The sequence below is a fragment of the Humulus lupulus genome, chromosome 3 (genome assembly GCF_963169125.1).
Source record: "Humulus lupulus chromosome 3, drHumLupu1.1, whole genome shotgun sequence".
Lineage (NCBI taxonomy): Eukaryota > Viridiplantae > Streptophyta > Magnoliopsida > Rosales > Cannabaceae > Humulus > Humulus lupulus.
Window position 1 is genome coordinate 40,836,373 of NC_084795.1, and position 14,247 is coordinate 40,850,619.

Consider the following 14,247-nt stretch of genomic DNA (forward strand, 5'->3'; position numbering starts at 1 on the left):
CATAAAACTAACATTTCTTTCTGGTTGAGGGGCTCGATGGTTGCGAGGAGGATCTTCCATTGGCCCTGGTTGAGGGGCCCGATAGTTGGGCTTCCCTATGTCCCCGGGTTGTCTCTCACTCGCCCCCGTGTCCGAGTCGTATTCGACGATTCCCGTCTCGGCTGTCACTTCGAGAAGGCCTATGTGGTGCATTCTCCCCTGCCCGATCCTATTAGGAGCAGACTGGGGTGCTTCTCGGATTGATGATGGGTGCCTTATGGGAGACGGTGGATGCCTTATAGGCAGTGGTGGTGGCCTTCCATTGTTGAGCCTAGAAGGTCCAGAATTAGCCTGGATTGGTGCCGGGTTATTTCTGACAGGTTCAAAATTAGTGCTCTGACCTGCTAGGGGAGCTCAGTTATTCCCTGTACCTGTAGTTACCTCTGCCGTCGGATTACCAGCAGTATTAGCTTGAGTATTCCTCCCAGGGTGATAGTTGTCAATGTTTGCCCTGTGTTGACTCTCAAATTGGTCAACGACACGGAGTCAGATAAACGATTAAAAATGAGATGAAAGCAGGAAGAAAAATCAAATGGAATGCAAACGACACAAACGATTTATAGTGGTTCAACCCAAATTTGATGGTAAAGACCTATGTCCACTTAGTGTTTTTATTGATATTGAATCCCAAAAATTGTGATCAATGAACTAGGGTTCATGAGTTTCACTAGCTTCGGGTTGAATACAATTTTAATGGATAAAAACACTCCGTTCTTCTCCCTGAGTACAAAGAACAAAGTTCTCTAGTCCAAAGTCCCAAAAAACCAAAAAGTCCCTTCCTTGAGCCCTTTGATTCTTATTTATAGGCTCAAGAATGTTACATGGCCAACGAGCCTTAATTATAATTAAGACTTGCATATCAATGTAATAAAGGAATATACAATTAATGCTAATATTACAAGATTGCATATAAAAAAGAAATGAATGAAAGTATGCGACCAGACTGGTCGCACCTAATCATGAGGCTTGATCAATCGATAACTCTCTGGTCAATGGTCGAACAAGACTCATTCACTTAAAGTGTTCCTAATAATTCCCGCTTGCTACCCAATACCTGATTAATCACCAATTAAACGTTCCTCATCATCAAGATTATCCTCAATATATTTTCCATATTCTCATTTAAACTCCCCAGGCTTAACCCAAGCCGGGTATAGATTCCCGCTTTGACTTTTCCGCTAACCCGCTCACTCTAGGATCGTCTCAAGTCACAGATCACAGATATCAACACAGTCATGCCCACAATGGCCAAATTACAATTATGCTCAATCAGATCTACATGCATACTAATTCACATAGTCATGCATCACAAATAATCAAATAGTCATATAACGTGCATTAAATCATAATCATGCATTAAACTCATTAAAGTCACACACAGAATCTCATTATGCCCTCCAGGCACACTACTCAAGGCCCTTAAGCCTTAATAGCGAATTTGGGTCGTTACACTTTTCTACACATTTTAGCCCAAAACATCATCATTACACCCTATAATTTATCCATATTTGCCATATTATCATTAATTAAATTGATTATTTTAATACTCATTTTTTGGCTATACATAAGGGATTTGGAGTGCATATTTTGAAGGAGGTTACCATACTACACATTCTACACTTTCAAGACCTCTCCATTTTCTTCTTCTTCTCTGTTGTAAATTTTCTATGTGTTTTTAGAGGAAAAATTTGGGGGTTTCTCCTTCAAATTTTCCTATTTATGTTTGTAATTTTTAGTTTGTATTTGCTATTTTAGTTATGAGTTTCTAATTTTTTTAAGATTATTAAGGTGATGATGAAACAATATGTAACTAGATATTATTTATTTTGTATGTTGATTTCTCATTTTGTGCAACAAAGTTTATGGAATTTTCTTCTTCAAATATCTTCTTTCATCTTAAATATCATGTATTTTGGATTGTTAGCACATATTTACACTTTGTTCTTCATTAGTGCAAAAACATAATATTCTTTGTGTAAGATGTGTCATTAAATTGTATGCATCCATGCTTAGAACAAAAATATTATGTTTTGCCTTATAAATAATGTTCATTGATTTATTTGTTATTTCATTAGATTGATTTACACTAAATGCTTTGAAATTATAATTTTGAAAAGTGAAGAAAAATCTTATCTTTTTAGAAGTAATTTGTGCTTAAAATTATAAATCTATTTGGAAAATGATAGTTTGATTTATTTTAACTATCACTAAAACTTGGGAATCAATGTACTTATAAATGTTATTGAACTTATATTTTGTGGATTCTAATCCTTAATAATCTTATTTTACCATCTTGTTTACAATTATTAATTTAGTAATATATATTGTCTTTAATTTCTATATTATTGTCTTTTATTTTATTTTCATTATTCAAAAATCTCTTCAATCTTTGGAGCTAGGTTAGAATTTGTTAATTTTGGTTTAAAATAGTTTTCTTTTCGATTTTAGACAACTCATTTGAGTTCGACATCCTTGCTTACACGATCACTATTCTATATGAATGATTCGTGCGCTTGCGATATAAATATTTAAAACATACCTGTTTTGGGTCCATCAGTAATTTCTTTTAATGCCTGGCCATTTAATTCCCTTTAGCTTTTCTGCATATTCCTTAGCAAAATTAGTGTTCTTCAGGTCCATGGCAACGACCAGCTCCTACTCCAAAAATGGAGGTTCGAGCAGCATCCCTGGCCAGTATGACCGACATAGAAAAACAGGTCAAAGAGCTGGTCACAGAGGCCAATCTAAGGCTGGTCAGTCTTCTGGCACCTCACCAGGATATGAGGGAATCAACGGCGGGGAGTGCTACTAGTGGAGAAGTTCCCGAGCAGCACCATGACGTGTCACAACCTTCGAGGAGGAGGACAATCGGGGTGACAATCAGGGAACCCTCCAGCACCCTGCGAGCAGCTGCTCCCCCTGCTCCTTTGAGAAAGGGCAAAAAGAAAGTTTCCAAACACCCTGCGCCAATTGATGAATCTTCAGATGAGAACGGTACTGACCTTTCGCTCTTAGATAATTTTCCAATTCCCTGTCATTTATTTGACGGGGACGACAATTTTAAATACACCCCTATTTTAAATTCAGACTTCTTCAAGCCAGAGAGTGAGTGTAGCAGTAGTTCAGTAAATAGTGTAGCGACCAATAATTGTAGCTCGGGTATTTTACTTGCAATTTCATTGCTCTTATTTTCTTGATGTAGTAAGTACATTTATTCATATTGTCTAACTGCTTGTATGTTTTCTTACTTGTAGATATGTCATCTGAAGATATGTTCGAGCTTTACAGGGTACCTTCTGCTCCTTCGAGCAAGAAGAAGGAGAGCAGGCAACACCGCGGAAAGAGCAGCAAGGCCCCTCCGACGAAAAAGGCTTGGACTGGGGATCCTTCAGCAGCGGGTCCTTCAAAGGAAACAATGCCCCCTTCGTCTCCCCTCGACTAGATTTCTCCCCCAGCACCAGTCGACCAGAACCCTCCTCCACCAGCACCTGTCGACCAGACACCTCCTAACCAAACTGGAGATGTCTTGACAAATGTCGTGCTTAGCTCGGCCAAAGAGAGAATGACCAAACTCTCAAGGCATAAACGCAGTCGAGAGGCCATCGTCAGCACTGACTCCATGGAGGTCGACCAGATAATTAATTGAGCGCTGAACGAAATAGCTAGCGTAAGCTGCTATCTATTGCTGAGTCTTTATTTAATTATTTTGTCATTTTCTACCATCACCTTATCTTTTTGTTTGATCGCAAAGAATGCTAACTATGACCACCAACTGGCGCCACTCAGGGGCTTTGATTACTCAATTCAAAGAGTCTGAGGCCACGCATGCCGAGGAGTCTCAGATGGATGGGAAGAAAAATGCAGAACTGCTCGAGCAGAACACCAAGCTGGGCGAAGAGCTAAAGCAGTTCTAGGTTGCCTTGACCAAAGCCATTGGAGAAAAAGAGAAGGATAAGGAGGCTTCTAAACTTAACTTCTAGGAAGCCAAAAAGCTTGAGGGTGAGCTGGTCGCTAGCAGAAAGGAAACTGAAGGGTTGGATGGGTGTATCAAAGAGCTCGAGGAGATCAATGCCAGCAACTTGGAGAGGTATAAGGGAACCACCTCCAATTGCTTCTATGCATTCTGGAAACACAACCGCGAGGCAAACTTCAGCTATCTTTCCGAGCGCATGAGGCAAACTGAAATAAACTGGTGCCTTGCTTGCTTGGAGGAAGAGGAGAAAGCGAAAATCCCAGCCTCCCCCGAAATCTCCTTGGCTACGGGCATTGATGGCGTGGACAGCTGGCCAGAGCAGTTTCTTCTATTTTGATGCTTGGTGCAGATAGTTGTTCAATGGGCACTATGTTCAGCGTGTCGGCATCCTTCGCACTCGCTAGTTTGGCCAAGGCATCAGCGTTTGAGTTCTGGTCGCGAGGTACTTGCTGGAGAGTGTACCTTTCAAATTGCGCCAACAGATCTTTCGCTTTGCTCATGTAAGCACTCACCTTCAAACCTCGGGCTTGATATTCTCCAGTAATTTGATTAACCACCAACTGGGAGTCACTATATATTTCAAGCGACTTTACGTTCATGTCTCTGGCTAATCGTAACCCAACGAGCAGTGCTTCATACTCTGCTTCGTTGTTGGACGCTGTGAAGTCGAATCTGACAGTGGAATCGAAGTCCTTCAGGCGTTACCAAAATCACCCCGGCTCCAGCATGGTGCTCATTAGAAGAACCGTCTGTAAACAACTTCCAAGAGGGAGTTTGGCTTTGAGGTTCAGGCTCTTCTGTTTGTTCACTGTCTGGAAGCCCAGTGAGCTCTGCGACGAAGTCAGCCAAAGCTTGCCCTTTTACTGCTGCTCGTGGTAAGTAAAAAATTTCAAATTGCCCAAGTTCAACTGCCCATTTCAATAATCGGCCAGCGACTTTCTGGTATCTGCAGAACTTGTCGTAGGGGCTAGTCGGTTAATATTGTGATGGGGTGAGCTTGGAAGTATGGCCGCAGCTTTCTGGAGGCTAAAATCAAGCAGTAGGCTAATTTTTCAATGGGCAGATACCGCAGTTCTGCTCCTATTAGCCTTTTGCTTACATAATATACGACCTTTTGCACATTTTCCTCCTCTCTTACCAAGACAACACTAGCAGCATATTCTGTGATCGCCAAATAGATGAACAAAGTTTCCTTTTCAACCAGCTTAGATAGAATCGGTGGCTGTAACATGTGGAACTTTAAATTTTGGAAAGCCTGCTCGCACTCCTCCGTCCACTTGAATTTCTTATTACTTCTGAGTAGATTAAAAAATGGGACGCACTTGTCCGTCGATTTGGAGATAAATCTACTTAGAGTAGCGATTCTCCCGGTTAAACTTTGAACATCTTTTATCTTTGTTGGTGATTTCATATCGACCAGGGCTTTGATCTTTTCGGGATTAGCTTCAATACCTCGCGAGCTCACAATAAATCCCAAAAATTTCCCTGATCCAACTCCGAAGGAACACTTAAGGGGATTCAACTTCATCTGACATTTGTTCAAGACGTTGAAGCACTCTTGCAGGTCCCCTATGTGTTCTTCTGCCTCTTTTAACTTAACCAACATGTCATCAACATATACTTCCATGTTTGTACCGATCAGCTCTTTAAACATGTGATTGACTAGTCGCTGGTAAGTCGCACCAGCATTTTTGAACCGAAGGGCATTACTTTGTAACAGTAAAGCCCTATATCGGTCTGAAAACTAGTGTGATCCTCATCAGGTGGGTGCATACTTATTTGATTGTACCCAGAGTATGCATCCATAAATGATAGGATCTCGTGCCCTGAAGTGGCATCGACCAGCTGGTCGATCCTTGGGAGAGGGAAACAATCTTTCGGGTAGGCTTTATTAAGATCTGTGAAATCCACGAATGTTCCCCACTTGCCATTCAGCTTGGGAACTAGTACGGCATTATAGACCCATGATGGATAAAATGTTACCCTGATGAATCCAGTCTCCTTTAGCATCTTGACTTCTTCCTTTAGAGCTTTCGATCTATCTTTGTCGAGCAGCCTTCTTTTCTGTTGCACTGGTGGAAAACTCTTGTCTATGTTCAGGACATAGCAGATAACTGCTGGGTCAATTCCAACCATGTCTTTATGCGACCAGGCAAAGACTTCCTGGTTTTTCTTCAAAAATTCCACTAGCTTTTGTTTTATCATTGTCTCTAAGTTTTTACCGTCTTTCACAACCCTGGTCGGATCTGCTTCATCGAGTTAGACCTCTTTGAGGTCCTCGATGGGTCCCACTTCTTCATCAAAATCCCCAAAGCAAGGATCCAAATCCCTATCCTCACTTTGGGCAACACCCTATTTGGTGACGCGCTCACCTGATTAGGCTTGTATTTCATTGGCCGACTGCAACTCTTTCTTGGCGTCTTCCCTCGATCCACCTCTCTTTGCCTTAGATATCGAGGAATTATAGCATTCCCTTGCTTCTCGTTGGTTTCTCAATATGCATCCTACCCCCGCATCAGTTGGGAATTTCATGGAAATGTGCCAAACCGAGGTTACAGCTCGCAGGTCGACCAGAATAGGCCTTCCAATTACAACATTGTACGTGGAAGAACAATTTACTACTATAAAAGTGGTGAGTAATGTCCTATTCGTGGGCACAGTTTTTGCTGTAATCGGAAGCCTAATGACCCTGTTGGCGCGAGCCCTTCGCCAGAAAAACCATAAATGGTTTGGTTGTACGGCTTCAGGTCCTTCACGGACAACTTCATCCTCTCCAGTGAAGATTTGTACAAGATGTTCACTGAACTCCGTGTGTCAACCAACACCCTCTTAACCATCATGTTGGCAATCTGGACGTCCACGACCAGCGGGTCCGAATGTGGGAATCGAACATGTTGAGCATCAAGCTCAGAGAAAGCTATTAAATCTTCCTCTGTTTGAGCTTTTTTGGGCGCTCGCTCCTCCACATTTAGCATCTTAATGTCCTGGTCGTGGCGTAAATTCCGAGCGTATCGCTCCCTTGCCTTCCCACTATCTCCTGCAAGGTGTGGTCCGCCACAGATGGTAAGTAACGTACCTACCATAGGAGTTGGCTGTAAAGGTGGCGAGCGTTGGCGTAAAGGCGCCTGCTCGTTGCTCCTTGAGCCTTTCGCTGAGAACCTCATGTGGCTCGCACGTATCTCCTTAGGTGTCCTTGTTTGATAAGGAACTCGATCTCATCCTTCAGCTGGTTACACTCATTAGTGTCATGGCCATAACCGTTGTGGAAACAACAAAACTTTGTTGTATCTCTCTTGGAGATATCCTTCCTTATAGGTGTTGGTCATTAGTAAGGGACATTGGAGCTGGTTGCCTGGTAGACCTCCGCTCTGCTCTCGACAAGGGCCCATGTAGTTGGTGAATCTTGGCTCATACCTATTGCCTTTGGAGCGCTTATTTTCGGACGTTGATGGATCATTGTTCGCCCTTTTTCCACCATTTTTACCATTCCCGTTGCCTTTGTCATTGCCATTGGGTTTATCCGACCCATTGGCGGCTTTAGCGGGATCTTTCTTTGGTCCCTTGTCTTTTGCAGGAGATTTCCCCTCGTTGGCAATCGCATCCTCGAGCTTAATGTATCGATCTGCTCGATCAAGAAACTCTTGGGTACTCTTCACCCCATTCTTTCTTAAGCTGTTCCAGAGGGGAGAATGAAGCCTCACCCCAATAGTTAGGGCCATCATTTTCCCTTCATCTCCGACAGTTTTAGCCCCAGCAGCTACTCGCATGAAACGTTGGACATATTCCTTTAAGGATTCTCCCTCCTTCTGACGTATCTCGACCAGCTGGTTGGCTTCAGTGGGGTGTACACGACCAGCGTAGAATTGTCCGTAGAATTCATTCACGAACATTTCCCATGATATTATGCTAGCATGGGGAATTTAAAGAACTACCCTGAGCAGTGTCAGATAAGGTGGCCGAAAAAATCCTACAGCGAGCATCTTCTGACACCTTTTGGATGTCCATCTGTATTTCAAACTTGTTCACATGGGATACCGGGTCCCCGTACCCATCGAAGTTTAGCAGTGCTGACATCTTGAACTTGCTGGGGGTTTCTACCACAGCTATTCTCTGTATGAACGGAGTACCTCTTCTCCGATCGTAGTCGATGTGGGATGTCCGGCTTCCCACCAGTTGTTGGACAACCTGGTTTAGTGCATCAATTTGGGCCTACACGACATCTGGGATCGCTGGGGAAACTGGAGCTGGAGGGGCGTTCTCATCGTGCCTTTCGCGCCCGTCATTGAGCATGTCCCTCAAGTCATCATCTCTGAGCCTTTGCTCGCTGGCGCCCAAATGATCAAATATGTTGTGCTGCCTAGGCTGCCCCCCGCGTTCTGGCTCGCTGGCCCATTGTCTCTTGGTGGGGGATTTCTTTCTCCACCTCTTTCTTCTTGCCCTCGACCAGCGTTCCTTCTGCCGGAGTCAACTTCATTATAGTCATGCCCATCCCTGAACTGCGACCGACTATGGCGCGACCGGCTTGTCACGCTGTTTCCTCCTCGAGCTGGCACCTCGCGAGCGTTAGGGGGAGGCCTGCGTTGGTCGGTAGGTCCCCGGGCATTATCATATCGAGGGGGTCCCCTGACCACAGAGCCTGACTCGGTGTACCTTCTGTTGGCAGAAGGATGTTGCCCCCTGCTCTGTGGATTTTGCTCATCAGCCATTGGGCGTCTAGGGCTTCGGGGAGGCTGCCCGGCCCTATTCTGCCTTTGACGCTGGGGATTATCCCGACCAGCGCAAGAAGGTGGCTGTTTCTCAAGATCCTGAATAGGGATATCCTGTTGAGCAACAGGTGGTTGCTCAGGCCTCTGAGGGCTCACTGGCTAAAGCGGAGGACTTGAGTTTGGGGCCCGTTGAGGTGGTGCGTTTAGTGGCTGATCCGGTTGAGAAGCCGGTGCAGCTTGCCCCTGAGCCAACTGAATGGCTGCTTCTAGGGCAGTAGTGGCATCTCTCTGCCGGTGATCCATGTCTGCCTGTCGCTCATTCAACTCTTGGTGTTGACGTTCGATTCCCTCTGTTGCAATGCCAACGTCTCAGCCGCATTCTATTGATTGGCCTTCAGATTGGCCAACTCCTCTTGCAACACACTCAGTGTTGTCCTCAGGGTTTCCAAATCCATCTCCTCCTCCTCAAAATCCAACTGTAGTTCATCTTCAGCCACATTTGGTGGAGGAGACTGGGTGGTTGCAGCGCCGGAAGTCTGTCTCGTCTTCTTGGATGTCTTAGCCATTTAATCTTCTTCAAGTCTTGAGTTCAACTCTCAATGAAAGCACCAAAATGTTGACCCTCGAATTGGTTAATGACATAGAGTCAGATAAACGATTAAAAATGAGATGAAAGCAGGAAGAAAAAAAAATGGAATGCAAACGACACAAACAATTTATAGTGGTTCGGCCCCAATTTGATGGTAAAGACCTACGTCCACTTAGTGTTTTTATTGATATTGAATCCCAAAAACTGTGATCAATGAACTAGGGTTCATGAGTTTCACTAGCTTCGGGTTGAATACAATTTTAATGGATAAAACACTATGTTCTTCTCCCTGAGTACAAAGAACAAAGTTCTCTAGTCCAAAGTCCCAAAAAACCAAAAAGTCCCTTCCTTGAGCCTTTTGATTCTTATTTATAGGCTCAAGAATGTTACATGGCCAACGAGCCTTAATTATAATTAAGACTTGCGTATCAATGTAATAAAGGAATATACAATTAATGCTAATATTACAAGATTGCATATAAAAAAGAAATGAACGAAAGTATGCGACCAGACTAGTCGCACCTAATCATGAGGCTTGATCAATCGATAACTCTCTGGTCAATGGTCGAACAGGACTCATTCACTTAAAGTTGCCACGTGCCTGCCACGTCATCATGAGTCGTTTTAGGGTAAACACCCTAGGCCTTGGCTGGGTCTGCTGGCACTACAAGAAAAAGACTCTACAACGACGACATCTACTGCTATAAATAAGGGATTTTGGTGCTTAATTTGGAGGGGGGGGGGGGGGGGGGGGGGTTACACTACAAAATTTCTACACTTGGAGGACCACTCCATTCTCTTCATCTCTTTCTTCTTTTTGGTCATTTTTTCTATGAGTTTTTAGAGAAAAAATTTGGGGGTTCCTCCTCCAAATTTTCCTATTTATGTTTGTAATTTTTGGTTTCTAATCTTTTTAAGATTATTAAGGTGATGATGAAACAATATGTAACTAGATAGTATTTATGTTGTATGTTGATTTTCCATTTTGTGCAATAAAGTTTATGGATTTTCTTCTTCAAATATTTTCTTTCATCTTAAATATCTTGTCTTTTTTAGTTGTTAGAACATATTTACACTTTGTTCTTCATTAGTGCAAAATCATAATATTCTTTGATTAAGGTGTGCCATTAAATTGTGCACATCAAATGCTTAGAACAAAATATTATGTTTTGCCTTATAAATAATATTCATTGATTTATTTGTTATTTCATTAGATTTATTTACATTAAATACTTTGAAATTATAATTTTAGAAGTGAAGATAAATCCTACAATTTCATGATAATTTGTGCTTAAATAGAATATCTAATTTGAATAAGTGATAGTTGAATAATTTCTACTATTAATGAAACTTGAGAATCAATGTACTTATAAATATTATTGAACTTATATTTTGGGGATTCTAATACCTTAATAATATTTTTTTACCATCTTGATTTCTACTATTAATTTATTTTTATATATGGTCTTTAATTTCTTTATTATTATCTTTTATTTTATTTTCATTATACAAAAATCTCATCAATCTTTGGAGCTAGGTTATCATTTATTAATTTTGGTTTAAAATAGTTTTCTTTTTTATTTTAGACAACTCATTTGGGTTCAACCTTGTGCTTACACGGACACTATACTTCATATGCGATTCAAGCGCTTTCGAGTTATAAATATTTAAAGCATACCCGTTTTGGGTCCATCAGTTATACCCTGGTTGTACTTGGTTGTCTTCTTTAAACTTCTTGGCAAAGATGATGCACGTGAAGGTTATGAATAAATGGACAAATAGTTCCTTTGATGAACTTTTGAAGTTTATGAATTTTGCATTCCCGAATGAGAATAAGATTTTGGCTTCATTCTATGAGTCTAAGAAAAAAATTGAGGAAGTTAGGGTTACGTTATCAATCAATTCATGCTTGCAAGTATGACTAGGTAATTTTCAGTAAATTCTCATGCTTCAATTTTTTTTTTACAATTTTTCTGGTGTTTGTTTTGGAAGGAGAATTCCCAAAAACAGAGTTGTCTTGTATGTGGTGAGAGCCGATGGGTTGACAAAGACACAAAGGGGAAAAAAGTCACCCACAAAGTGTTGCGGTACCTCCCTTTGACTCCTAGGCTAAAGTGTCTTTATGGTTCAAGGCATACAACAAATGATATGACCTGGCATAGTACGAGACAGTCGAAAGAAGATGGTGTGATGCACCATCCTGTTGATGGGGGTGCTTGGAAACAATTTGATTTCAGATATCTTGATTTTTCCAAAGAACCCAAAAACGTTCGATTGGGTTTGGCTACTGATGGTTTTAATCCATTTGGTAACATAAGTCTATCTTACAGCATGTGGCCGGTAATATTCTGTACGTACAATATGCCTCCTTAATTGTGCATGAAAGAGTCATCATTCATGCTAACCTTATTGATTCCCGGTCTAAAATCACTTGGGAAGGACATGGATGTCTTTTTGAGGCCTGTGGTAGATGAATTGAAGGAGTTGTGGGATGATGGAGTTCAAACCAAAGACGCTGCAACAAATAGTGTATTCAAAATGCATGCAACACTATTATGGACTATCAATGATTTTCCAGTCCGTAGTAGTTTGTCTGGTTGGAGTGGCCAAGGATATATTGCATGTCCTTCATACAACAAAGACACTCCTTCATGTCGGGTAATTGGGAAGATGGCTTATGTTGGTCATAGAAGATTCTTATTTTCTACGCATAAGTAGAGGAAGAGTCGCTTGTTTGATGAGAATTATGAAAAACGACGTCCTCCAAGAAAATTCAGCAGTCAAGACATACTCAAACAATTGGCACATGTTCTAGATCATTTGTCGGGTAAACATGTCAGTTTCGGGATTGTGAAAAGAAAGTGAGATCCAAAAGAGTTTAATTAGAGTAAAAATAGTATTTTCTTTGAACTTGATTACTGATTCGAACTTGAACTGAAGCACAATTTAGATGTGATGCATGTAGATAAAAATGATTGCGACAATTTACTCGATACTTTTCTTATGAATGAGAAATCTAAAGACACCACCAACGCTCGAGTGGACTTGAAGAATTAGGGTATCCGAGAAGAGTTGCACCTCAAGGAAGACGGTACGAAGTTGATCAAACCACATCCTATGTACTCTTTCACACTGGATGATAGACAATTTTTTTGTCAGTTCGTAAAAGGAGTTAGACTTCCTGATGACTTCAATTCAAATTTCTCTAAGAAAGTAACTGACAATGATGGCAACATTGTTGGGTTGAAATCCCATGATTGTCACATTCTTATGCAACGTGTGTTACCGGTAGGAGTTCGAGGCTACTTGGATATGTCTATTTTGAAGACAATCATTGACCTTTGCAATTTCTTTAAGCAAATTTGTGTTCGTACATTGATTGTTAAGGACATGGAGAATGCAGAAGAACAAGTGATAAAAATTTTGTGCAAGTTGGAGTTAATTTTTCTCTAGCCTTTTTTGACATAATGATTCATTTAATTCTTCATTTATCGCAAGAAGCTATACTCGGAGGACCAGTTTACATGAGGTGGATGTATTCGTTTCGGTGCTAGGTGTCACGGGCTGACATTTTGACAGCGAAAATGCCCGTGCAGCACCTTAACTCCTTTGAGCCAAGGTCAGCCTTCTAACCATTCGAATAACAATGGGCACATTTTTCGCACGACCATGTGCCTCTGCACACTTCCGTCTCTCAAACAACTCTCGCTGAGTCATGCTCTCAAGCATCTATGAGTGCAACCATGCATCAAGGCTATCTAGCCAAGACACTCACACTGTCCATAGGTTCTCACTATTGTAAGGCAAATCCCAACACCGATGCTTACCCAGACATTCACAAGCTAAGGTAGCATGTGTGCCCAAGAGCCAACACCAAGCTAACGTGCCAACACCTCTCATCATGCTCCATTTGATACTGTCCGATTAGCTCACGTCATAGACCAAGGACTCTCATACATCCATGGTCCAATCCTCAAGGCACCATGCCTTCACGCATGTTGGCAGGCCCTCGAGACTAGCTGCCAGACTAGTAGCACACACTGGACCTCTGTCCTACTCAAGCATAGTACACCCTCTAATCCTTGCATGCTACCAAGTCCCACGAATGACTTCCCATGCCATCTCGTGTCGAGACTCATGGCCATGGTGCACCATGACGTCTCTCGGAGGTTTGGGCCACGTTCCATGCAAGCAGCATCCTAGTAAGCCAAGGGAACCGTACCCATAAACCTCTGGCAGCACACTTCGATGCATTACTGGGGCGGCCCGGTAATGTCCATGAGTACTCCTACTCATGGAGACGTATGAGTCCCCTCGTGGTCCTCATATGCTCGCCCTACTAGTCTTCCCAACCAGTAGTAGCTCACTTGACGCACCTGCACCAGGGGGTGGTGGAGAGCTGACACCAGGTGCTCCCCTTATAAAGAGCCTTTGGAGCTTTTAGCCATCTACTAGGAACATATATGATTTTTTCTTGGGAGACATATTTGGCTCTCAGTTCACCAATTCTCCAAATCTCCCAAATTTGATTGCACCATTGCGTTCATTGACCATTCAATATGAAGCCTACCAAGTCTCGTCCATTTTTGGGCAATATTGAAGATATTTATGAAAATGCCACTGTCGTACAAACTAGGCATCAACATGCTCACCAGCCTGCACCCTCGCGCGCGCATTTGACCGAGCATCATCCTAGCTTGTAACATGCCCTCAAGGCTGGCATGTTGCACTCTCCCCCACTTAATTGTCGATGCCCTCATCGACAGACCGCTGGCCAATCTTCCTGCCTCGACTCCTAAGCTCACTCCATGCTCCTTCTGAATCTTAAGTCTGCATTAGTCCCTCTACGACTGTAGAACCACCCACTTGATGATGATCTCCCACGTCCAACCTTGGACTCGATCAAAGACCCTATGCCACCATCGCTATTCAGAATTCTC